The sequence below is a fragment of the Ascaphus truei genome, chromosome 20 (genome assembly GCF_040206685.1).
Source record: "Ascaphus truei isolate aAscTru1 chromosome 20, aAscTru1.hap1, whole genome shotgun sequence".
In the NCBI taxonomy this organism is placed as follows: Eukaryota; Metazoa; Chordata; class Amphibia; order Anura; family Ascaphidae; genus Ascaphus; species Ascaphus truei.
The window spans coordinates 8477088-8501027 of record NC_134502.1 but is presented as its reverse complement, the minus strand read 5'-3'; the positions used below and the strand labels follow the sequence as shown (position 1 = coordinate 8501027).

General features: G+C 50.8%; 1 protein-coding gene across 1 annotated transcript in view; it reads left to right on the top strand.

Moving 5' to 3' along the window:
* The first annotated feature begins 2146 nt into the window (after nucleotides 1-2146).
* The window catches only part of LOC142471241 (E3 ubiquitin/ISG15 ligase TRIM25-like), a 28980-nt gene continuing 7186 nt past the window's right edge, over nucleotides 2147-23940 (top strand). The window contains exon 1 of the mRNA XM_075578045.1: nucleotides 2147-2438. The gene's annotated coding sequence lies outside the window, so the exon portion shown is untranslated. The remainder of the gene's footprint in view (nucleotides 2439-23940) is intronic.

Genomic DNA, 23940 nt, shown 5'->3' with positions numbered 1-23940 from the left:
TGCATTTGCCTTCCCAGCCTGGGTTCATGCCTGGCTGATGGGCGGCTGATCTGTTAAATGATAATGATTAGGATTTAATAGGCTGCAATGCTTCGCGTGTCTACCAGATGGCATAAATTCATGAATTGTAATGCAGTATATATATGTACTGTGCAGTATTGCAGCCAGCGGGAATAAAATGCTTCAATCCCTGCTGGAAAATAACTCAATGCACTCGGGCAGAAAACAGTCACAAACCTCAATACACCCGGGTATACCCGAATTCGTGGGACTAGCCGAGCTCGAATAAAGTGTGTCGCCAGTGTACAAACCAAATATGAAATAGTAGGGCTGAACGTGTTCAAATACCTACAAATTCGACACTTTGTTCAAACATTATCCCCAACGTTGGAATTTCCCCCTCTCACTGGTTTCGAGCGGCTTTGTAGAGAAACGGGCCACCAGAAAGGTCCCATAACACAAATTTGCGCAGAATTGGAGAGGGCCACAGAAGCCCCCACACACGACTATATGCTGCATTGGGCAGCAGAATTGAACATAGTTATAGACCGAGAGGATTGGGAAAGTATTTGGAAACAGCCTCAGGAACTTCCATATGTACCACAATCAAAGAAAATATATACAAAATACTGTTTCGCTGGTATCTTACCCCAGTTAGAATAAATCAAATCTACCCCCTGGCGTCCGATTTATGCTGGAGAGGCTGCGGTCAAAAGGGGGACATGGCCCATATTTGGTGGACATGTCCGGAAATTCAGAAATACTGGGAAACTATACAAAAATTAATTGAAGAGGTCACAGACCTCACAATCCCTATTGACCCGTTGACCTACCTGCTGGCCAAGCCCTTAGAAACTTTGGACCGACCAACAGGTAAATTAATCTCCTTCATTCTCACAGCGGCTAGATGTGTGGTGGCGGCTGCCTGGAAGAAGGTGTCTCCCCCTCTAAATAAACGGTAAAAAATAGGGTGCAAGAGGTGATGGATATGGAGGAATTGTCAGCGTTTCTGAAAAGATCCACTGTCTCCTTTAATAAGACATGGGACCCATGGCTGACCCAAATGGCACCCCAACGTTGTCATACTATATAAGATAAGAAAAGAAGAAAATTAGCCTAGAGGTCCCAGTGACAGAGACTGAGGAGAAGGGAAGCAACGGGCCCCCCCCCCCCCTCACCTCCCTCCTCCGCCCTCTTCCCCCTCTCCTTCCTTTTCTGTTTCAACACTCGCACTCCCTGGGTAGCCCCTGGAGGGCCAGGGGAACGTTGAGTCTTTCCCTTTCCTTCTGTTTTCTTTTTTCTCTCTTTCCCCTGATGATCACTGATAAAAAGGAGGAGAATCTGTATAAGGCCGCATTAATGTATGTGACTTGAACGCTGTGAAATGTTTAAATGCCTAATAAAAAACTTTGAAACAAAAAAAAACTTTGGGCTACTTCGCGATCGATTTTTCTGGCCAAAGATGAGGGAGTCAGTAGAACTACACTGTAGGCGGTGTACCCGTTGCATACAAAGAAAGACTCTACCCACCAGTAGACCCGTCTAGTCAGAGGGAAAGAGGGCTACATATGTATATGTAGATTGTGTGTTATTAATTCATTATATATTTTTAAAATAAAAAAAAACAAGTTAAGAATACATTTAATAACATTGTACACAGACACACACACACACACATTACAGCAGCACGAATACTTAGTTTTCTGAGTATTCCTCGCTATCGCCCGGCTCCGTGCTCACTTCCGTGCGCGTGCGCAGCCCTAGTATACAATGGCTGGCTAACCACAGCCAACTATAAGTGCCGCGCGCGTGCCCCCACTATATTACGGGCCTAACGGAGACCAGTAGAAGTGTAACACAGAAGTACGCTGGGAAAGAAATCCTATGTTTGGTGCACACTATATTAAAGTATATTTTTGACTAGAGAAAAATTAATGGTTCATAAATTTTTACTTTTATTGTATCGTAAAAATGTGTACCATAAATAAGTAGGTATTGACAATCAATACAGTAGGTTTTAACAACACTTCTACTGCATTTTATTTCATGTAGGAAACAAAAACATATACAGTACTGTACTGTAATGGGTTAACAGGAACTTCTAAGAGGAAAACAAGCCGCACCCTGCATTTCTTAATAAAAACACACTAAGTTTCGTTTCTCTCCATTTGTAGGACAGAGGAATGAGACTAGTTTTTCTGAAGGTGGGAGGGTCCTTCAAGGTTACTATAGCATGTTGCTAAAGCTACTATTCTCCTGCAAGATTAAGGCAGGGAAAGTGTATCCTCTGAGAGTCAGTCTCTGTGTTCCTGACAGCCTGCTAAGAAGCTCCTGAGACTGCTGCTGGTGAGAGGATCCTGCATGTCTACAGAGCCCCAGACATTATCAGAACTGAAGTACTACAGAGGGAAGGAGACTTTCAAGGTCACTGCTTGACTGTAAGTGAACCCTCTTTACTAAATAAGGTTATATATCATATACACTTATCCTATAAGGTAAGTGGGGCTTTCCTTTTTACCTTTGGAACTTCCTCAAACCCTGTAAATGCGAAGCACCTTCTCTCCCCACCATCATTAAGTCAAACCTAAAATAATGATCTTTTAAATGAAGCATTTCAGTAGCTTGGATTCATAGCTACTGTCCCACACCCATAGTCACTCCTATCATCCAGGGTGGCCAAGCACTGCCCTGTGCACAACCCTGAGGAAGGTCCCGCTTCGTTGATCAAAACGTTGGTTGCGGTGTCCTGTATTTTCAATACACATCTTTGGAGTACAATCAACTGTGTGCTGTCTCTCTGTCACAGACCTGCTTCTGGTAGCTGTATATGTATTTTATGCATATGGGACAAGCATCAGGATACATTGGGATCCGTGAGTGCTAACTGTTACATTATTGAATACACACACACACACACACACACACACACACACACACACACACACACACACACACACACACACACACACACACACACACACACACACACACACACACACACACACACACACACACACACACACACACACACACACACACACACACACACACACACTAGCTGAGAGACCCGGCGTTGCCCGTGAGTTACATTTCCCGCTAGGAAAAGGGGGGGGGGGGAGGGGGGAAGGGGGGGGGGGAGGAAAGGGGGTGCAGGGGGGTTAGGAAAGGGGGGAGAGGGGGGATAAGGGGTGGGTAAGGGGGGGAGGGGGGGAGGAAAGGGGGAGGATGGGGAGTGGACAGGAGGAGGGGAGGGGGGGGGCAGTGGACAGGAGGGGACGGGACAGTGGACAGGAGGGGACGGGGACAGTGGACAGGAGGGGACGGGGACAGTGGACAGGAGGGGACGTGGACAGTGGAAAGGAGGGGACAGTGGACAGTAGGGGGACGGACAGTGGACCGGAGGGGGACGGACAGTGGAGAGTGGACAGGAGGGGGACGGGACAGTGGACAGGAGGGGGATGGGACAGTGGACATGAAGGGGACGGGACAGTGGACAGGAAGGGGATGGGACAGTGGGCAGGAGGGGGACGGGACAGTGGACAGGAAGGGGACGGGACAGTGGACAGGAGGGGACGGGGACAGTGGACAGGAGGGGGACGGGGACAGTGGACAGGAGGGGGATGGGGACTGTGGACAGGAGGGTACGGGGACAGTGGACAGGAGGGGACGGGCACAGTGGACAGGAGGGGATGGGGACAGTGGACAGGAGGGGACGGGGACAGTGGACAGGAGGGGAAGGGGACAGTGGACAGGAGGGGACGGGGACAGTGGACAGGAGGGGACGGGACGACAGTGGACAGGATGGGACGGGACAACAGTGGACAGGAGGGGACGGGGACAGTGGACAAGAGGGGACGGGGACAGTGGACAGGAGGGGACAGTGGACAGGAGGGGATGGGGACAGTGGACAGGAGGGGACAGGGACAGTGGACAGGAGGGGGACGGGACAGTGGACAGGAGGGGGGGATGGGACAGTGGACAGGAGGGGGACGGACAGTGGACAGGTGGGGGACGGACAGTGGACAGGAGGGGGACGGACAGTGGACAGGAGGGGGACGGGACAGTGGACAGGAGGGGACGGACAGTGGACAGGAGGGGACGGGGCGACAGTGGACAGGAGGGGACGGGACGACAGTGGACAGGAGGGGACGGGACGACAGTGGACAAGAGGGGGCGGGACGACAGTGGACAGGAGATGACGGGACGACAGTGGACAAGAGGGGACGGGACAACAGTGGACAGGAGGGGACGGGACGACAGTAGACAGGAGGGGACGGGGACAGTGGACAGGAGGGGACGGGACGACAGTGGACAGGAGGGGACGGGGACAGTGGACAAGAGGGGATGGGGACAGTGAACAGGAGGGGACGTGGACAGTGAACAGGAGGGGACAGTGGACAGGAGGGGACGGGGACAGTGGACAGGAGGGGACGGGGACAGTGGACAGGAGGGGGACGGGACAGTGGACAGGAGGGGGGACGGGACAGTGGACAGGAGGGGGGGACGGGACAGTGGACAGGAGGGGGATGGACAGTGGACAGGAGGGGGATGGGACAGTGGACAGTAGGGGGACGGGACAGTGGACAGTAGGGGGATAGGACAGTGGACAGTAGGGGGATGGGACAGTGGACAGTAGGGGGACGGGACAGTGGACAGGAGGGGGACGGGACAGTGGACAGGAGGGGGACGGGACAGTGGACAGGAGGGGGACGGGACAGTGGACAGGAGGGGGCCGGGACAGTGGACAGGAGGGGGACGGGACAGTGGACAGGAGGGGGATGGGACAGTGGACAGGAGGGGGACGGGACAGTGGACAGGAGGGGGGGATGGGACAGTGGACAGGAGGGGGGGATGGGACAGTGGACAGGAGGGGGGGCAGTGGACAGGAGGGGGGGACAATGGACAGGAGAGGGGGACAGTGGACAGGAGGGGGGGACAGTGGACAGGAGGGGGGACAGTGGACAGGAGGGAGGGACAGTGGACAGGAGGGGGGACAGTGGACAGGAGGGGGGGGACAGTGGACAGGAGGGTGGACAGTGGCCAGGAGGGGGGGACAGTGGACAGGAGGGGGGGACAGTGGACAGGAAGGGGGACAGTGGACAGGAGGGGGGAGAGTGGACAGGAGGGTGGGGCAGTGGACAGGAGGATGGGGCAGTGGACAGGAGGGGGGGGCAGTGGACAGGAGGGGGGGACAGTGGACAGGAGGGGGGGTGACAGTGGACAGGAGGGGGGGACAGTGGACAGGAGGGGGGGGGCAGTGGACAGTAGGGGGATGGGACAGTGGACAGTAGGGGGACGGGACAGTGGACAGGAGGGGGGGTAGGTTGCTTAAAATTTCCAGGTCCCTCTCCGCTCCTGCCCCCCCCCCCCCCACATGCGTAGCTCCGGTCCCCACCCTACAGTGTCTGACACATACACAGTGACACACACACACAGTGTCCCACACACACACACACAGTGTCCCACACACACACAGTGTCCCACACACACACACACACACACACACACACACACACACACACACACACACACACACACACACACACACACACACACACACACACACACTGTCACACACACACAGTGTCACACACACACAGTGTCACACACACAAACACACACACACACACACACACACACACACACACACAGTGTCACACACACACACACACACACACACACAGTGTCACACACACACACACACACACACACACACACACACACACACACACACACACACACACACACACACACACACACACACACACACACACAGTGTCTCACACACACACACACACACACACACACACACACACACACAGTGTCACACACACACACACACACACACACACACACACACACACACACACACACACACACACACACACACACACACACACACACACACACACACACACACACACACACACACAGTGTCCCCTACACACACACACACACACACACACACACACACACACACACACACACACACACACACACACACACACACACACACTGTCACACACACATACACACACACACACACACACGTCACCTCTCCTTCCCGACGCCGCCATCTTAGTTACTCCGCGAGGGAGGAAGGGGGTCCTTCCAGGTGCCGCCATCTTAGGCACCGCGTGGCAGCTGCAGGCTGCCTGCCCACTGCCTGTCCCCCCGCCGGGGAGGCAGGTGAGTGGAGCGCTGGGGGGGGAGAGGGAGGTGAGTGGAGCACCGGGGGGGTGGGAGAGGGAGGTGAGTGGAGCACCGGGGGGGGTGGAGAGGGAGGTGAGTGGAGCGCCGGGGGGGGGGAGAGGGAGGTGAGTGGAGTACCGGGGAGGGGGGGAGGTGAGTGGAGCGCCGGGGAGAGAGGTGAGTGTGATGGGGGGGGGGGGGAGAGGACACAGAGAAAGGTGTGTGTGTGTGTGTGTGTGTGTGTGTGTGTGTGTGTGTGTGTGTGTGTGTGTGTGGCCGAGGGGGAAGTGAGTGGCAGTTGGGTGACGTCAGACCCACCAATCTGATTGGCCAGAGGCTGAGGACCAATCAGATTCACCGCAGCTAGTACCAACCATTCGATTTTATATATTAAGATATATACTAGCTGATATACCCTCCACTCCCCATCTCCATTCCCCCCCATTCTCAGCTCCATCCCCCCCATTAAGCTCCGTTCCCCCCCTTTCACAGCGCCACACATCACTCTCCCCCCTGCACCCCACATCACTCTCCCCCCTGCACCCCTCATCACTCTCCCCCCCTGCACCTCACAGCACTCTCCCCCCCTGCACCTCACAGCACTCTCCCCCCCTGCATCCCCCCTGTCCAAGGCACTCGCCCCCCCCCTCCCAGCGCTCCTCAGTGTGGCTGGGTGAAGTCAGGGGATGTGGTCCCCGGCGCTCCTCCCCCCCCATCCCCTGTGCACCTTTAAAGTCCAGTGATGGTGTAATACTGCTGGAAGTTAATGTTGTCACTTCTGGGAGATAGGGAGAGTCTGCAGATATGATCTTTAAGCCTTCACCCTGCGCGTATCATAAGACTTCATCAGGGGTATTAAATAATGTGTTGCATGCTGGTACATTTATAGGCTAAACCAACTTCTAATAGGTTAATTGGTGAGCCAATGTCTTCAGCAGGCAAACAAAATTATCTCTGAATGACAAATATATATACCAAACCCATATAATTATAAAATGCATATGCAAACAATTTTAATAACAAATAATCATAAAATAATTTACTCAAATTAATAATAAAAAACTTATTAATAAAAATAATAAAAATACGAGGATGAGGTTAATACATAACAATATTCGAACCGGAATTGCATATATAGATGGATTGCTTATGACGAAATGCATCTGATATTAGCAGATAAGAGAATCACTATATCATAATTTATGCAGTTTGTTAAATAGAGATCTCTAACATAGTAGTTTAGAACAGAGCAGAGAATAATAACAGCAGTTGATCACATGGCAACCATTTGTGCTTCCAACTAATCAGCATAAAGTTGTCAGTTATTATTTTTTATATGCAAAATTGCATTTACTGCAGAAAGGCACCAAGATCAATATCTGTATTGAGACCCAAGTGGAACCAATGTTTTCATAGTATGGATCCACTTGGTCTCAAGCTTGGAGATGGCGTTGACATTGTCGCCTCCTCTCCAATTTATGGTTAATTTATCAATGCCAATACATTGAATGCCCGCAGGGCTGCCATTGTGTTCTTCACAAAAGTGTCTAGATAATCTGTGTTGTAAAAATCCTTTCTGTATGTTAGTGATGTGTTCTGCAAAGCGTAGCTTCAGCTTTCTAGTGGTGCGCCCTATATATTGTTTCTTACAGGGGCACTGTATAAGATATACAATATTGGACGAATCACAGTTGATGAAATGCTTAATATTATATTTTATCCCTGTATGAGTTGAAGAAAAGCTTCTAGCTTGTTTAGCACCATGTTGATCCAGTTTACACATTTTACATTTTAGGCATTTAAAGAAGCCCTTAGACTCCAAAAACGTGCCCACAGTAGTGGTTTTATGAGAAGGTTTTAGACAGCTTGGTGCTAAATCTTTTTTGAAAGTGTCAGCTTTAGTAAATAGCACTTTGGGGATGAGTGGAAGATGTGACTGTAAAATTGGGTCTTTTAATACTAGGGGCCAATGTTTCTTAATTACTTTTTTGATTAGTGGGGCTAATGGGTTATATTCCGTAATAAATGGAACATCTATCTTGTTCTCCAAATTTTCAGCATGTTTGGTCTTTCTTGCATTATGTTTTAATAGATCTTTTCGGTCAATATTACTTATTTTAGAGTAAGCCTGATCTAGAACTATTTTCTTATAGTTCTTAGATTTAAATTTATCAAGCATAATTCCGGCTTGTTCCTCATAAATACTATTGTTTGTACAATTGCGTTTTATTCTACGCATTTCTCCCGAGGAATGTTATCAAGCCAGATATTTAAATGGTTCCTGACTGCCTCAATATAATTGAGGCAACTTACCGGTTTATGGTATGTTTTAGTGCAGATCTTGCCATTCTCTATATAAATAAGTAAGTCAAGAAACTAAATTTCACTATGCTAAATTTACAAGTGAAGTGAAGATTAAGGGGCCTATGCAGAGAGCAGCGAATTTTAAAATTGGCGAGTTTAATAAAAAGTAGCTTTTTTGGAGAGTTTTATTCTCCATATGCAGAAATGTGCGAATTCTGCTATGTTTAACATGAATGCGTGTGGCGAGTTTAAATTGGCGAGATGCGCGCTTCAGAAATGTGTAAAAAAAAAATCGCGCCTTTTTTTTACCTTTGCTATGGCCGCGAGCGGCAGCTTCTTGCCAACTTTTTCTGGTGAGGCAAAAAGGAGACAATCGCGCCATTTTATTGGCGCGAACAGCCGCTAGATGCCGTTCGCGCCTCTCTGCATTCGGATATTTTTAAAACTGGCGAGATGGAGGTTTTCGCCAGCCGCGAGGCGAGTTTTAGAAATAGAAAAAAAAAATTGGCGCGTTTTTCGTAACTCGCCATTTTCTGCTGTTTTCTGCGCGAATTTCTCCAAAAAAATGGCGAGTTTTGAAATAGCGCTGCTCTCTGCATAGGCCCCTTAATGTGTTCAAATTAATATATTCCAAAAATGAAGTTGGTTTAGCCTATAAATGTACCAGCATTCAACACAATTTTATACCCCTGATGAAGTCTTACTAACAAGACGATACGCGTAGGGTGGAAGCTTAAAGATCATATCTGCCGGTTCTCTCTATCTCCCAGAAGTGACAACATTAACTTCCAGCAGTATTACACCATCTCTGGACTTTAAAATCTACTTCTCCGTCAAACGGATCCTATTGTGGTGACGTCATACTCGCAATCTCGCGAGGTTGGAGGAGCAGCAAGAAGTTATCGGAAGGCAGCTGCAGTCTCAGCATGTGCAGTCTCGGCGTTCCACGTGGAGCCAGGGAAGACCCCCTTACAGACAAGCAGAGGAGAGGATTTATGTAGCCTAAATGCCCAAATTGTCTGCTACTTTGTAAGTAGCGTTCTACTTTTGCGCATTCACTGAATACAAACGTACTTCACCATATTTTGTCTCTTTTTCACAGTCTTCATCTACAGAAATGAGCAATTGTCTCCATTCTAATTCACTCAATCGACACCCTTTTTTATTGCATATCACTGTTTGCGCCTGTGTTTTTCTTCCTCTGTTTCATATATACTGTGTGCTCATTTGCATGTCATTTCCCAGAATCCCTTGCTGCAGTGGAAGTGCTGTGTGCTGGGTGATAATGGGGAAAGGCGGGGTTGCAGACCTGCCTAAGACATGCAGATGAGCATACAGTTGTATTTGCATATATATATATATATATATATATATATATATATATATATGAACAAAAAGAAGACAGAGAGCGAACGCCCCATAGTGTATTATTGTACATTTAATTAGAGGGGGGGTTGGAGGAGGGATTAAAAACACTCACAAAGTAGATGTGAATAACAAGCAAATTATGATAAAAAATCACCACCGAGGCAAGCACCATCCCGTGTCACGTCGGCAGTCCAACAGGAAATCTTCGAACGATTCACCCGGTAGCGTTCATCCTCTAAACAATCAATAAAAGTCCTCCACGCAATGTGGTATTAGAGTAGGGCCTCAATGAAACACCATACACGCTCTGGCCGTAAAGCGTGAATGTAACGTAATGTCGTAATGTACGTCCCTAAATATATACATATACATACATACACACACATGGCCATAGTTAGGATTAAAGACCCACTCTGGGACTAGACACTGCAACAGTGGGTGAATTAGTTGCCTGTTTGTAGCCAGCAAGAGGTTATATCTACAGCATTCAACACACACACACACACACGGTCTATCCTTCCATTGCATAAAAAAAAATACTATCTACTGTGTGGATTGCAATTATTATTCTGCCTCATTAGGAGTTGAATGTCAAAGCAAAACAAATAATCTGAATGCGGGCCCAGGACTTGAACAGGTTTATCATTTTGCACTAGATAAAGGGAATTACCCAATGTATAATCCTTTTGTGTTTACATATGTATGCGTGTGCATGTATGTTTAGCGGTGTGCCAACCTATGTACACAGAAATCTATGGTTGAAGAGTTGGTTTACTTGACCCTTGTACCCTTGATGCTTCCCCATTCCGATTGCTAATCCAACTACATAGACACTTCAGTTGGAATAGACTATTAATGGGTACAAATGGCCACAGGTTGTTATCTATCTATATATACTACACACAAGGGAAACTCCCGCACCGCCACTATATGAACCACTTTGAGGTGCTTACTAGGTAAGGGATTGGAGTATACAGAAGAAAAGGAACCTAATATACTAGCACTCAGTCAAACTAAATGTATAATGATATAGTTAAAATACTTTATTGGTAAACAATGAAAATAGAAAAATGGGCTTTAAAATAACAATATGTCAAACAGCACGTGACTGTGATCATTCGTAACTTAACAAGAGGTGGTTAAGTAGTGTATACATATGGAGATCCTTGATAGATATTCAGGATGCGATGCTATGTATATAGCCTCCTATGTATATGGAGATAAGTCCGTGATGTATCCACCACATAGATGATGTCAGTCCTGATGTATGTTCTCAGAGTGTGTGTTGATAAGCGCTCTGAATCAAGGTGACATATATATGATATGTAAGTATAGCATCTAAGTGAAGCAAGGCAGGAATCAATGTGTGACCATCTGTAAATGTGTGTCCGCTGAATAAATCCTAATCAAACACTAGAAGCTGCTTAATGTTGAGGAGGCACTCTATAAGTATAACCCATGGATCCTAATGGAACAAGTCTATAGGTAAGTACTCAATATAAGGATTAATGCAAACACCCTTGATAGTGTACCTAAGACAGCGTTATAGCCCTGGTAGTGTATACAAACAATGGTTTGGCTACGGGGCTAGTGAAGGGAATACTTGTGCATCCTTAGTGTAGTCATAGGCAGCTATCCGTGTATATCCTCTGCACAGGATATATATTGGCTGCAATGGTATAGAAAGCGTATATCATTAATCCATACAGACCCCCATGAAAAGGGAAATGTTTGTTGGTAAATGCATACACCCATATACTGCCAGACTATGTAGGAGGTATGAACAGGTAATGATATAGATCTTCAACATGAGGTAGATATAGTTGCAGTGGTAAGTGTATTGTATACCAATACCCATATACACCCAGCCAGTCAGGGAAGTGTTAAAGGGTAATCTGCAATAGAAACACTCCTGAATGACTGATCCGTGAGGTTATTCATGGACAGAGATCTTTAAGGGATATGGCCCCTTTAAATCCCGTCAGCCCAAATAGCACATAGAAATAATGTTTGTCCAGCAGGAGATCCTCAATAGGATAAGAGTTTCAAATGATATGGGCTAATTGTGCTAAGGGTCACTTGGAGGATCAGTTAGCTGGTGCTTCTAACAAACCAGCATGCAAACAGCTGATTGAGGCAGAGCCCCGTGGCAGGTAGCTATCACGTGGTGAGGTATTGTATAAACTGATAGCCCCCACGGACCCCCTAACCAGCAGGTAGGTGCTAGATCACACACTTAAAACAGATGGGACACATACATGGATATCTGGCAATGCATTGTCCCCTACATCAGCGCTGATCATTAGTATATCAGCGCTGATCATTAGTACATCAGCGCTGATCATTAGTATATCAGCGCTGATCATTAGTACATCAGCGCTGATCATTAGTATATCAGCGCTGATCATTAGTATATCAGCGCTGATCATTAGTACATCAGCGCTGATCATTAGTATATCAGCGCTGATGTGCTCGAGGACAAGCCTAACTGTGCGGTAGAACGAAGACGGCCCCTATAATACTGTAAGATCCTACAGTGTAATTCTCACACGTAGGAGCAAAGTTTCACACCACACGCGGGGCGCTGAGAGTACCGCAGCTTGGAACAGCGCCAACAATGCTGCATTCCAATGAAAAGGCTTCCCGCGTGTTAGAGGAGGTGAGTTGCCAAATATACTATATATATACTGTATGAAATGTTTGTGGTGTTTTCTGTGGTGTTGTGCGTTTTGTGATTGGTTGCCGCCCGCCCACAGCTTTCGCTCTCATTTGCCGCCGGGGTGGTGTGACGTCACGGGCAGGGCGTGAGCCTCACACCGCGTGCGCCGCCCCAGCAGTTTCCTGGCTCTCCCCCTTCCCCCGGCTCTCTCCGGCCCTCCCTTCCCAAGTGCTCCCCCCAGAGCCCACTCTGCCTTCCCCCGGCACTCTCCCTTCCCCGGCACTCACCCCCAGAGCCCGCTCTCACTTTCCCGGCGCTCTCCCTTTCCCGGCGCTATCCCTTCCCCGGCGCTCCCCCTTAGAGCCCCCCCCCCCCAGAGCCCGCTCTCCCTTCCCCGGCGCTTTCCTTCACCCGGCTATTTCCGGATCTCCCTTACCCGGCTCTCTCCGGCCCTCCCTTACCCAGCGCTCTCCCCCAGACCCCGCTCTCCCTTCCCCCGGCACTCTCCCTTCCCCGGCACTCACCCCCAGAGCCCGCTCTCACTTCCCCGGCGCTCTCACTTCCCGGCGCTCTCCCTTTCCCGGCGCTATCCCTTCCCCGGCACTCACCCCCAGAGCCCGCTCTCACTTCCCCGGCGCTCTCACTTCCCGGCGCTCTCCCTTTCCTGGCGCTATCCCTTCCCCGGCGCTCCCCCTTAGAGCCCGTCTCCCCCCAGAGCCCGCTCTCACTTCCCCGGCGCTCTCACTTCCCGGCGCTTTCCCTTCCCCGGCGCTCCCCCTTAGAGCCCGTCCCCCCCCCAGAGCCCGCTTTCCCTTCCCCCGGCTATTTCCGGATCTCCCTTACCCGGCGCTCTCCCCCAGACCCCGCTCTCCCTTCCCGGTGCTCTCCCTTCCCCAGCCCTTCCCCCAAAGCCCGCTCCCCTGGCTCTCCCTTCCCCCGATCTCCCCCAGATCTTGCTCACAGCCGCACTCTGTGATGCTTCCTGCCCTCCCGCTACCTGCATGGCTCTGCCGCCTGAGGTATGGGGGGGAGGGGGGAGATGCAGGGGGGAAACATGCGACATGCCACTCACAAACCCACCCACCCAGTCACTAACCCACCTACCCGGTCACTAACCCACCCACCCAGTCACCCAAACTGACACTAACCCACCCAGTCACCCACACAGTCACTAACCCACCCACCCACACAGTCACAAACCCACCCACCCAGTCACTAACCCACCCACCCAGTTACCCAAACTGTCACTAACCCACCCAGTCACCCACACAGTCACTAACCCACCCACCCAGTCACTAACTCACCCACCCAGTCACTAACCCACCTACCCACCCAGTCACTAACCCACCTACCCGGTCACTAACCCACCCACCCAGTCACCCAAACTGTCACTAACCCACCCAGTCACCCAAACTGTCACTAACCCACCCAGTCACCCAAACTGTCACTAACCCACCCAGTCACCCCACAGTCACTAACCCACACACCCAGTCACTAACCCACCCACTCAGTCACCCACCCACCCACCCACTCAGTCACCCACTCAGTCACCCACCCAGTCACTGGCACCCACCCACATAGTCACTGTCACCCACCCACATAGTCACTGTCAAGTCACTGTCACCCAGGCACGCAGTCACCTGTCTTTTGTTGAAAATATAAAAATAAACAGTTTGCATTGTAATGTTTTTTTCTGTATCATAAGAAAACACTTAAGTCAAAGTTGCGCGCAAACAAATTTTTTCGTGGTAGGTGCGCTATGGGTTCGGAGGGGGGGATGCCCTGTTCCTTTCATTTGTCCTGGGCCCCATGATTTCGGTTGGCGGCCCTGCTCCCACCCGCCACCGCAGCGGACAGCCCGCCCCACAGTAAGTCAGCTGCCATCACCCAACCCCGTCACACACCGCACACAAAGTCAGCCGCCGCAGAGATATCCACCCGCCCGCCCCCGCAGCGCGCCGCTGCCCCGTCACACACCGCAGCAAAAGTCAGCCGCCGCAGTGATAACCGTCAATAACCCCCCCCCCTCGCCGCCGGACAGCCCTGAAGGCGGGGGGAGGGGGGAATCACAACCCTCCCATCCCCCCACAGAGCCGCCCACGGCGAGCTCTGAATGGGGGGGGGGGGGGGAATCAGAACCAACCCGCCCCCCCCAGTGAGCCGCTGCTGCCGACCTGTGAAGGGGGGGGAATCCCAACCAAATGTGACCTGCCGCCGGTGAGCTTTGAAGGGGGGGGGGGGGAGAATTGGAGATGTGAAGGGGGGGGGGGAAATCGCACATGTGAACGCGGGGGGGAACACAACTGTGAAGGGGGGGACAGGAGCTGTGAAGGGGGGGAACTGAGCTGTGAACGGGGGTGGGGGAACACACCTGTCAGGGGGGGGGGGGGGGAATCACTGATGTGAAGGGGGGGGCAGAGCTGTGAAGGGGGGGAGGGAACTACTCCTATTTCTCACTGTCACGGGAGACCAGTACTTTTAACACCTTTAACTACCGGGATTAATTCACTAGGCAGAACAAGGTAGTGGAATAAAATGAGGTTTATTCTGGTGAGACCAGCAGACACAAATGATACACAAAATACAGTAAATACACCATTAACTGGAGCTCTGGGGGGGAGTCTCTAGGCTCACTAGGTGCTGGGTGTCTGCTTCAGAATGTTTACCTTGCCCACTCCATGTCCAGGAACTTTTCAGGAAAGGTAAACCTAGTGTAACAGTGTTTCCCCTACCCTCTGGGAGATTCCCCTGTTTCCAGGTGTATGGTGCTGGCTACCTGCTGGTTCATAGGATGCTGAGCTTTCCACTGTTATCATTGGGGAATACAGGACAGGCTTCTGGGTAGATTAATAATCTTTATCTCACATAGTACAGCACCTCCATCTGCTGCAGGCTCCAGGGATATGGAGACAATCCCTGCAGGAGAACTTACTTCCACTCCCCCCAGATAGATTGCACACCAGGCAGGCGTATAGTTAACTGGAACCCTTTATTGTCTCTCTGCATACACAGCAACACAACTTGTATCTGCTCCAACGCAGTCAAAGGATGGTCCCTGGACATCCACCCCAGGCTAAGGGCACCCGGGTCAGTCCTTGCTCTTCCCTGACTCCCTAATAGAGTCAGGGGTAAGGTATCACTCCTCACTCCTCCAAGGGGAGGGGACAGTATGTGCCAGGTCCCTGCAAACCTCTGCGTGACTTCAAGCCTCTCTCAGGGGGAGAGGCACTACTAAATTTAGGTGTGCAACCCCTTAAGTCCTGGAGGGGAAGGTCCAAGGTGTGAGCCCAGGATTGAGCAGAACACAGGCTTTAGCCCGCCTCCTCCTCTGTCACTCAAGGCAGCTGCTTACTGTGGGGAAAACCCAGGATTATTGGTCCTAACACTGCCTGTACTGTTACCAGGGTTTGCATGTCAGGGATGGTAGACTGGTAGCCAATCCAGATATGGCTACATTAGCTATACCCGCTAACCGCGAGCAAGGGAAAAGCTGGAACTTGGCCGCAATCTCAGAATTTATCCTCAGCTAAGCTAGGCTTCACCGGCAACTCTGTGCCGAGTGTTTTGCTATTCGGAGCAAAGCACTTTTAAAAAGTCCGTCAGCACTTCACCGGACCAAGCTCAAGATCGTATGGTTCTCTGATTGGCCAGTCCCCTTACATAGACCTCAGTGTTCTATGTTCAACATGGAGAAGGGGCTGGCGACCAATCAGAGAACGGATTGTAGCTGTACCAGCCAATCAGCCGATCGTAGCTGTATCGCCAGGCTGTACACAATAGAGGAGGGGGTGTGTTAGGATGCCGGCAAGGGAAAGTTTCCGGACCCGGTACTCCACCATTCCCCGCTCACCAAATGTTCTATCATCTCTCGACTTCACTTTTCCCCTTTGATCCCATTTCTCTATGCAGACATCCTGGCTACCTCCTCATACGCAAGCCTGCCATCTCTCTTCCTGGCTAATTCAATGTAACATGCTGGGCAGCTCTCCACCAGGTTCGGCAGAACAAGTTGCATCCCGGAGGACTGCCATTGATCTCCAGACCTGGTATTCCGCCTTTCCCCTGTGACCAAATGCTATTCCCACCTCTGGGCATCCTCTGGTTGCTTTGAAGTCTGATGTCAGTAGATTTACCGGCGCCTATGGGTTATCTCGGTCCGCCTGTTTGGACATCAGTTCCGAATGTAAAAAGCACATAACATTATATTAAAGTATATTTTAATACATTTCTGAGTCTCTGGGTACAGGGGACAGAAAAGGAAAAATATTTCAGTTTTATTTCCACCTGCCTTATTCCCCACACACTTTCCCTTGGACTCTGAGTCCCCCCTAACCATATATACGGTTGGGGCACCCACAAACTTTATTCTGGTTGTGGGTCCCCTTGGCACTAGCTGGGGTACCCCCCTTAACCTAGAGATTCCCTCAGCTACAGGAATACATGTTTTATCCCTGTGCCTCATTCTCCTTTCTGGGCTGTGCTGAAGCAGGGTACCCTAGTGGTGAGTGTCAGGCATCAGGGTACATTTATAGGGAAACCGACAACTACGGGCCCCAACCTCCTACTGTAGGCATATTCTGTCAACGGTTCCTCCGCAAAACCCCCCTTGAAACTCATACCCTAACAATCCCTGCATTACTGCACGCTCGGAAAGGGAAAAACACAACAAATACTTTTATTACACACAGTATATTGGAATGGTACATTGTTACTGGGCCCAAGAGCTGACTCTCTGGAACCCTTATACATGGATCAGGAGTAACCAAAACGGGCTTGACCTTTATTAGAGAGCCTGGTTACCCCCTCCCGTCACATCTTTCTAAGAACATTCTGGCATTAGCATTAGCAGCTCCCATTTTCCAAGAAATTACCTTAATTTGATTAAAGCTTCAACACCTCTTCCTTTACATGAACATAGAGAAATGTATGAAAAACCCCTTTCTGAGCATGACCCTCAATGTATGGGCAGAGGGATTGTAGTATAGAATGAGATCTGCTGCACTCCTCGCAGTAAACCATCTGAACTCGATCTTATACTGTATTATCTGTAACTCACAACAGAGTGCTCCTGAAAACATACCTAATGTTATAACTAATATAGCATTTGTATCTCTATCACCTCCAATAACAGTTATTATGCTGGCCCACAAGGTAAAGAAGCTACTCTTGATTTCTTCTCCTCGGTCAGTTTCAACACTGCCAACCAGCTCAGCGAGCTACACACTCCAACCTTTTGGGGAGGCTTTCAGAGGATGAGACTGGTACTGTGGTCACGTGGCAACAGCCCCTTAAATAACCTAGCCCTCCCTCCTCCCACCCATGGCATCAATGCAAGGCAGTCTGACCAAGGGTCAGGCTCCCTTCCCCTTATTTGGTCAGGGTTCCCTGTACTTAAGTGTCTTGCCACAATAAGCAATCCATTTTGCGGCGTATATCTGATTTTTCTGCATACTGAAAATACCTTTGTGTGGAAGGAATCTGCTACTTCTTTGTGGTGCAGTTTAATTCATATAGGAAGCTGAAACTTACAGGGTTAGCAGAAACTACTGAACAAAGTAGTGAATAAAATCATGCAGTAAATGTAATTTCTCCACACATAACCAGCTGCACCCAGCATGCTGAATTAAACAATCTGTCATTTCTCCTCCTTTATACCGATGGAGTACGATTCAGTTGAACCCTGCGTCACTTGGGAGTGAGTGGACCATGGCCCAAGTGCGGCTGTGATCGCAGCCAAGTGCAGCGCAGGGGGAATTTCCCATAGGGATTAACACAGCAGGGGTCCCTGATTCTGAATGGGACTCCCGCTGTATTAATCCTACCTGGCCACCGCAGCCTGTAAGAGCTGCGCCGAGAGATCAGAGACAAGCGATCCTTCTCTCTCTGGGGCCTATTCAGGCAGTTCTGATGAGGTGTATACATAACTTGACCGCCCACCTTGAGAAAGCGCTGGTCCCCTTACGGGCGAAACGTACGTCGGCATGACGTCATCGCGTTGACGTCGTGGAGGAGGCAGTAATCGGGTGAGATCAGTCCTTGTATTGGGGAGTTGCGGGCTATGTATTACACAGCTAATACATACTGATCTGGATCAGAAGTAACGTGTTGGTGCCCTGCTGTGTATTAGAACTGCGGGTTACCTAATAGTTACTATGCACGGATGTATCTAGATTAGAAACATGTGTAGATGCCCTGCTGTGTGAGTGATCAGGTCTGTGCAGCATATTTCTTTCTCTGACAGCTTGTGGAGTAGCATTGTGCGACAGGCTCTGTGGGAGTACCCAAACAGAGCTAAAGTGATAATTGAGTGTTTGGTTGCATCTGGAAGCCCACGTTTTGTTACTGTGGTATTAACCTTACACCATAGCCTGCACACATAAAGGTACCATGGAGAGTAGAGACTAACTCAGTATTATTAACCATTTGTGTGCTGAGTGAACCTACTCATGATTTAGATGGTAACTGCTCCTGATCGCTACACATGTGACTGTCACCCGTTACATTTTAATTGTTTTTAAAGTTGGTTTAGAGCATGCGCTTTATGTTGTGTGTCATTTTGTATATTAATAAATGATTTATTATTTTTGCCACATGGCTTTTAGTGGCAATTGTCCTCTCACAGTGTTGGGAGCGATTGCTTACCTGTACCGAATGGCTAACTGAACCACACTTATATATCTGGTATTTATACCTTGTAATTTACTCCTAGCCTAGTGTGCAGCCAGTGAGGATCTTTGAGGAGGATTCTGTGCCTCCTTTTGTATGTTTCTGTCTCTTCAGTTCTGATGAGATCACTGCCGTGTCGATCGCCGTGGCATGTTCCTACTTCACGGGCTGACATTTGTGTTATCACATTAAGGGAGTTATCGCAAGTCAGATGCCGTTTGGTAGAAAATTGCCATACAGATTGAGCTAGCAGTTTCTTTTTCAGAGTTCTGCCTGTGCGAGCTCCCTGCAGTATGTAAGAGCTGCTCCCTGCAGTGTGTAAGAGCTGCTCCCTGCAGTATGTAAGAGCTGCTCCCTGCAGTATGTAAGAGCTGCTCCCTGCAGTATGTAAGAGCTGCTCCCTGCAGTGTGTAAGAGCTGCTCCCTGCAGTATGTAACAGCTGCTCCCTGCAGTATGTAAGAGCTGCTCCCTGCAGTATGTAAGAGCTGCTCCCTGCAGTATGTAAGAGCTGCTCCCTGCAGTATGTAAGAGCTGCTCCCTGCAGTATGTAACAGCTGCTCCCTGCAGTATGTAACAGCTGCTCCCTGCAGTATGTAACAGCTGCTCCCTGCAGTATGTAACAGCTGCTCCCTGCAGTATGTAAGAGCTGCTCCCTGCAGTATGTAAGAGCTGCTCCCTGCAGTATGTAAGAGCTGCTCCCTGCAGTATGTAACAGCTGCTCCCTGCAGTATGTAAGAGCTGCTCCCTGCAGTATGTAAGAGCTGCTCCCTGCAGTATGTAAGAGCTGCTCCCTGCAGTATGTGCGAGCTGCTCCCTGCAGTATGTAAGAGCTGCTCCCTGCAGTATGTAACAGCTGCTCCCTGCAGTATGTAAGAGCTGCTGCCTGCAGTATGTAAGAGCTGCTCCCTGCAGTATGTAAGAGCTGCTCCCTGCAGTATGTGCGAGCTGCTCCCTGCAGTATGTGCGAGCTGCTCCCTGCAGTATGTGCGAGCTGCTCCCTGCAGTATGTGCGAGCTGCTCCCTGCAGTATGTGCGAGCTGCCTGCAGTATGTGCGAGCTGCTCCCTGCAGTATGTAACAGCTGCTCCCTGCAGTATGTAAGAGCTGCTCCCTGCAGTATGTAAGAGCTGCTCCCTGCAGTATGTAAGAGCTGCTCCCTGCAGTATGTAAGAGCTGCTCCCTGCAGTATGTAAGAGCTGCTCCCTGCAGTATGTAAGAGCTGCTCCCTGCAGTATGTAAGAGCTGCTCCCTGCAGTATGTAAGAGCTGCTCCCTGCAGTATGTAAGAGCTGCTCCCTGCAGTATGTAAGAGCTGCTCCCTGCAGTATGTAACAGCTGCTCCCTGCAGTATGTAACAGCTGCTCCCTGCAGTATGTAACAGCTGCTCCCTGCAGTATGTAACAGCTGCTCCCTGCAGTATGTAACAGCTGCTCCCTGCAGTATGTAAGAGCTGCTCCCTGCAGTATGTAAGAGCTGCTCCCTGCAGTATGTAAGAGCTGCTCCCTGCAGTATATAAGAGCTGCTCCCTGCAGTATGTAAGAGCTGCTCCCTGCAGTATGTAAGAGCTGCTCCCTGCAGTATGTGCGAGCTGCTCCCTGCAGTATGTGCGAGCTGCTCCCTGCAGTATGTAAGAGCTGCTCCCTGCAGTATGTAACAGCTGCTCCCTGCAGTATGTAAGAGCTGCTGCCTGCAGTATGTAAGAGCTGCTCCCTGCAGTATGTAAGAGCTGCTCCCTGCAGTATGTGCGAGCTGCTCCCTGCAGTATGTGCGAGCTGCTCCCTGCAGTATGTGCGAGCTGCTCCCTGCAGTATGTGCGAGCTGCTCCCTGCAGTATGTGCGAGCTGCCTGCAGTATGTGCGAGCTGCTCCCTGCAGTATGTAACAGCTGCTCCCTGCAGTATGTAAGAGCTGCTCCCTGCAGTATGTAAGAGCTGCTCCCTGCAGTATGTAAGAGCTGCTCCCTGCAGTATGTAAGAGCTGCTCCCTGCAGTATGTAAGAGCTGCTCCCTGCAGTATGTAAGAGCTGCTCCCTGCAGTATGTAAGAGCTGCTCCCTGCAGTATGTAAGAGCTGCTCCCTGCAGTATGTAAGAGCTGCTCCCTGCAGTATGTAAGAGCTGCTCCTTGCAGTATGTAAGAGCTGCTCCCTGCAGTATGTAAGAGCTGCTCCCTGCAGTATGTAAGAGCTGCTCCCTGCAGTATGTAAGAGCTGCCTGCAGTATGTAAGAGCTGCCTGCAGTATGTAAGAGCTGCTCCCTGCAGTACAGTATGTAAGAGCTGCTCCCTGCAGTATGGAAGAGCTGCCTGCAGTATGTAAGAGCTGCTTCCTGCAGTATGCGTGAGCTGCTCCCTGCAGTATGTAAGAGCTGCTCCCTGCAGTATGTAAGAGCTGCTCCCTGCAGTATGTAAGAGCTGCTCCCTGCAGTATGTAACAGCTGCTCCCTGCAGTATGTAACAGCTGCTCCCTGCAGTATGTAACAGCTGCTCCCTGCAGTATGTAACAGCTGCTCCCTGCAGTATGTAACAGCTGCTCCCTGCAGTATGTAAGAGCTGCTCCCTGCAGTATGTAAGAGCTGCTCCCTGCAGTATGTAAGAGCTGCTCCCTGCAGTATGTAAGAGCTGCTCCCTGCAGTATGTAAGAGCTGCTCCCTGCAGTATGTAAGAGCTGCTCCCTGCAGTATGTGCGAGCTGCTCCCTGCAGTATGTGCGAGCTGCTCCCTGCAGTATGTAAGAGCTGCTCCCTGCAGTATGTAACAGCTGCTCCCTGCAGTATGTAAGAGCTGCTGCCTGCAGTATGTAAGAGCTGCTCCCTGCAGTATGTGCGAGCTGCTCCCTGCAGTATGTGCGAGCTGCTCCCTGCAGTATGTGCGAGCTGCTCCCTGCAGTATGTGCGAGCTGCTCCCTGCAGTATGTGCGAGCTGCTCCCTGCAGTATGTGCGAGCTGCTCCCTGCAGTATGTAACAGCTGCTCCCTGCAGTATGTAAGAGCTGCTCCCTGCAGTATGTAAGAGCTGCTCCCTGCAGTATGTAAGAGCTGCTCCCTGCAGTATGTAAGAGCTGCTCCCTGCAGTATGTAAGAGCTGCTCCCTGCAGTATGTAAGAGCTGCTCCCTGCAGTATGTAAGAGCTGCTCCCTGCAGTATGTAAGAGCTGCTCCCTGCAGTATGTAAGAGCTGCTCCTTGCAGTATGTAAGAGCTGCTCCCTGCAGTATGTAAGAGCTGCTCCCTGCAGTATGTAAGAGCTGCTCCCTGCAGTATGTAAGAGCTGCCTGCAGTATGTAAGAGCTGCCTGCAGTATGTAAGAGCTGCTCCCTGCAGTACAGTATGTAAGAGCTGCTCCCTGCAGTATGGAAGAGCTGCCTGCAGTATGTAAGAGCTGCTTCCTGCAGTATGTAAGAGCTGCTCCCTGCAGTATGTAAGAGCTGCTCCCTGCAGTATGTAAGAGCTGCTCCCTGCAGTATGTAAGAGCTGCTCCCTGCAGTATGTAAGAGCTGCTCCCTGCAGTATGTTAGAGCTGCTCCCTGCAGTATGTAAGAGCTGCTCCCTGCACAGCTCTTACAGGCGATCGAAGTTATTAACATACTAGCTGATATACCCGGCGTTGCCCGGGATTTAATTTTCCCGCTCCCCCTCTGTCTCTGCTCCCCTACCCCGTTCACAGCTCCATTCCCCCCCTCATTCCCAGCTCCGTTCCACCCCCCTTCACAGCGCCATTCCCCCCCCTCATTCAGAGCTCTGTTCCCCCCCTTCACAGCGCCACACATCACTCTCCCTCCCCTGCACCTCAAATCACTGTCCCCCCTGCACCTTACATCACTGTCCCCCATGCACCTCACATGACCCTCCCCCCCCTGCACCTCACATCACTGTCCCCCCTACACCTTACATCACTGTCCCCCCTGCACCTGACAGCACTCTCCCCCCTGCACCCCACAGCACTGTCCCTCCTTCACCTCACAGCACTGTCCCCCCTGCATCCCACAGCACTCTCCCCCTCCTGCACCCCACAGCATTCTCCCCCCTGCACCCCATAGCACTCTCCCCCTCCTGCACCCCACAGCACTCTCTCCCCCTGCACCACATAGCACTCTCCCCCCCTGCACCTTACATCACTGTCCCCCCCTGCACCTCACATCACTGCCCCCCCTACACCTTACATCACTGTCCCCCCTGCACCTGACAGCACTATCCCCCCTGCACCCCACAGCACTGTCCCTCCTTCACCTCACAGCACTGTCCCCCCTGCATCCCACAGCACTCTCTCCCCCTACACCCCACAGCACTCTCCCCCCTGCACCCCACAGCACTCTCCCCCTCCTGCAACCCACAGCACTCTCCCTCTCCTGCACCCCACAGCACTTTCCCCCTCCTGCACCCCACAACATTCTCCCCCCTGCACCCCATAGCACTCTCCCCCTCCTGCACCCCACAGCACTCTCTCCCCCTGCACCCCACAGCACTCTCTGCCCCTGCACCTTACATCACTGTCCCCCCTGCACCTGGCAGCACTATCCCCCCTGCACCCCACAGCACTCTCCCCCCCTGCACCCCACAGCACTCTCCCCCCTGTACCCCACAGCACTTTCACCCTCCTGCACCCCACAGCACTTTCACCCTCCTGCACCCCACAGCACTCTCCCCCCTGCACCTCACAGCACTTCCCCCTGCACCCCATAGCACTCTCCCCCCCTGCACCCCACAGCACTCTCCCCCCCTGCACCCCACAGCACTCTCCCCCTGCACCCCACAGCACTCTC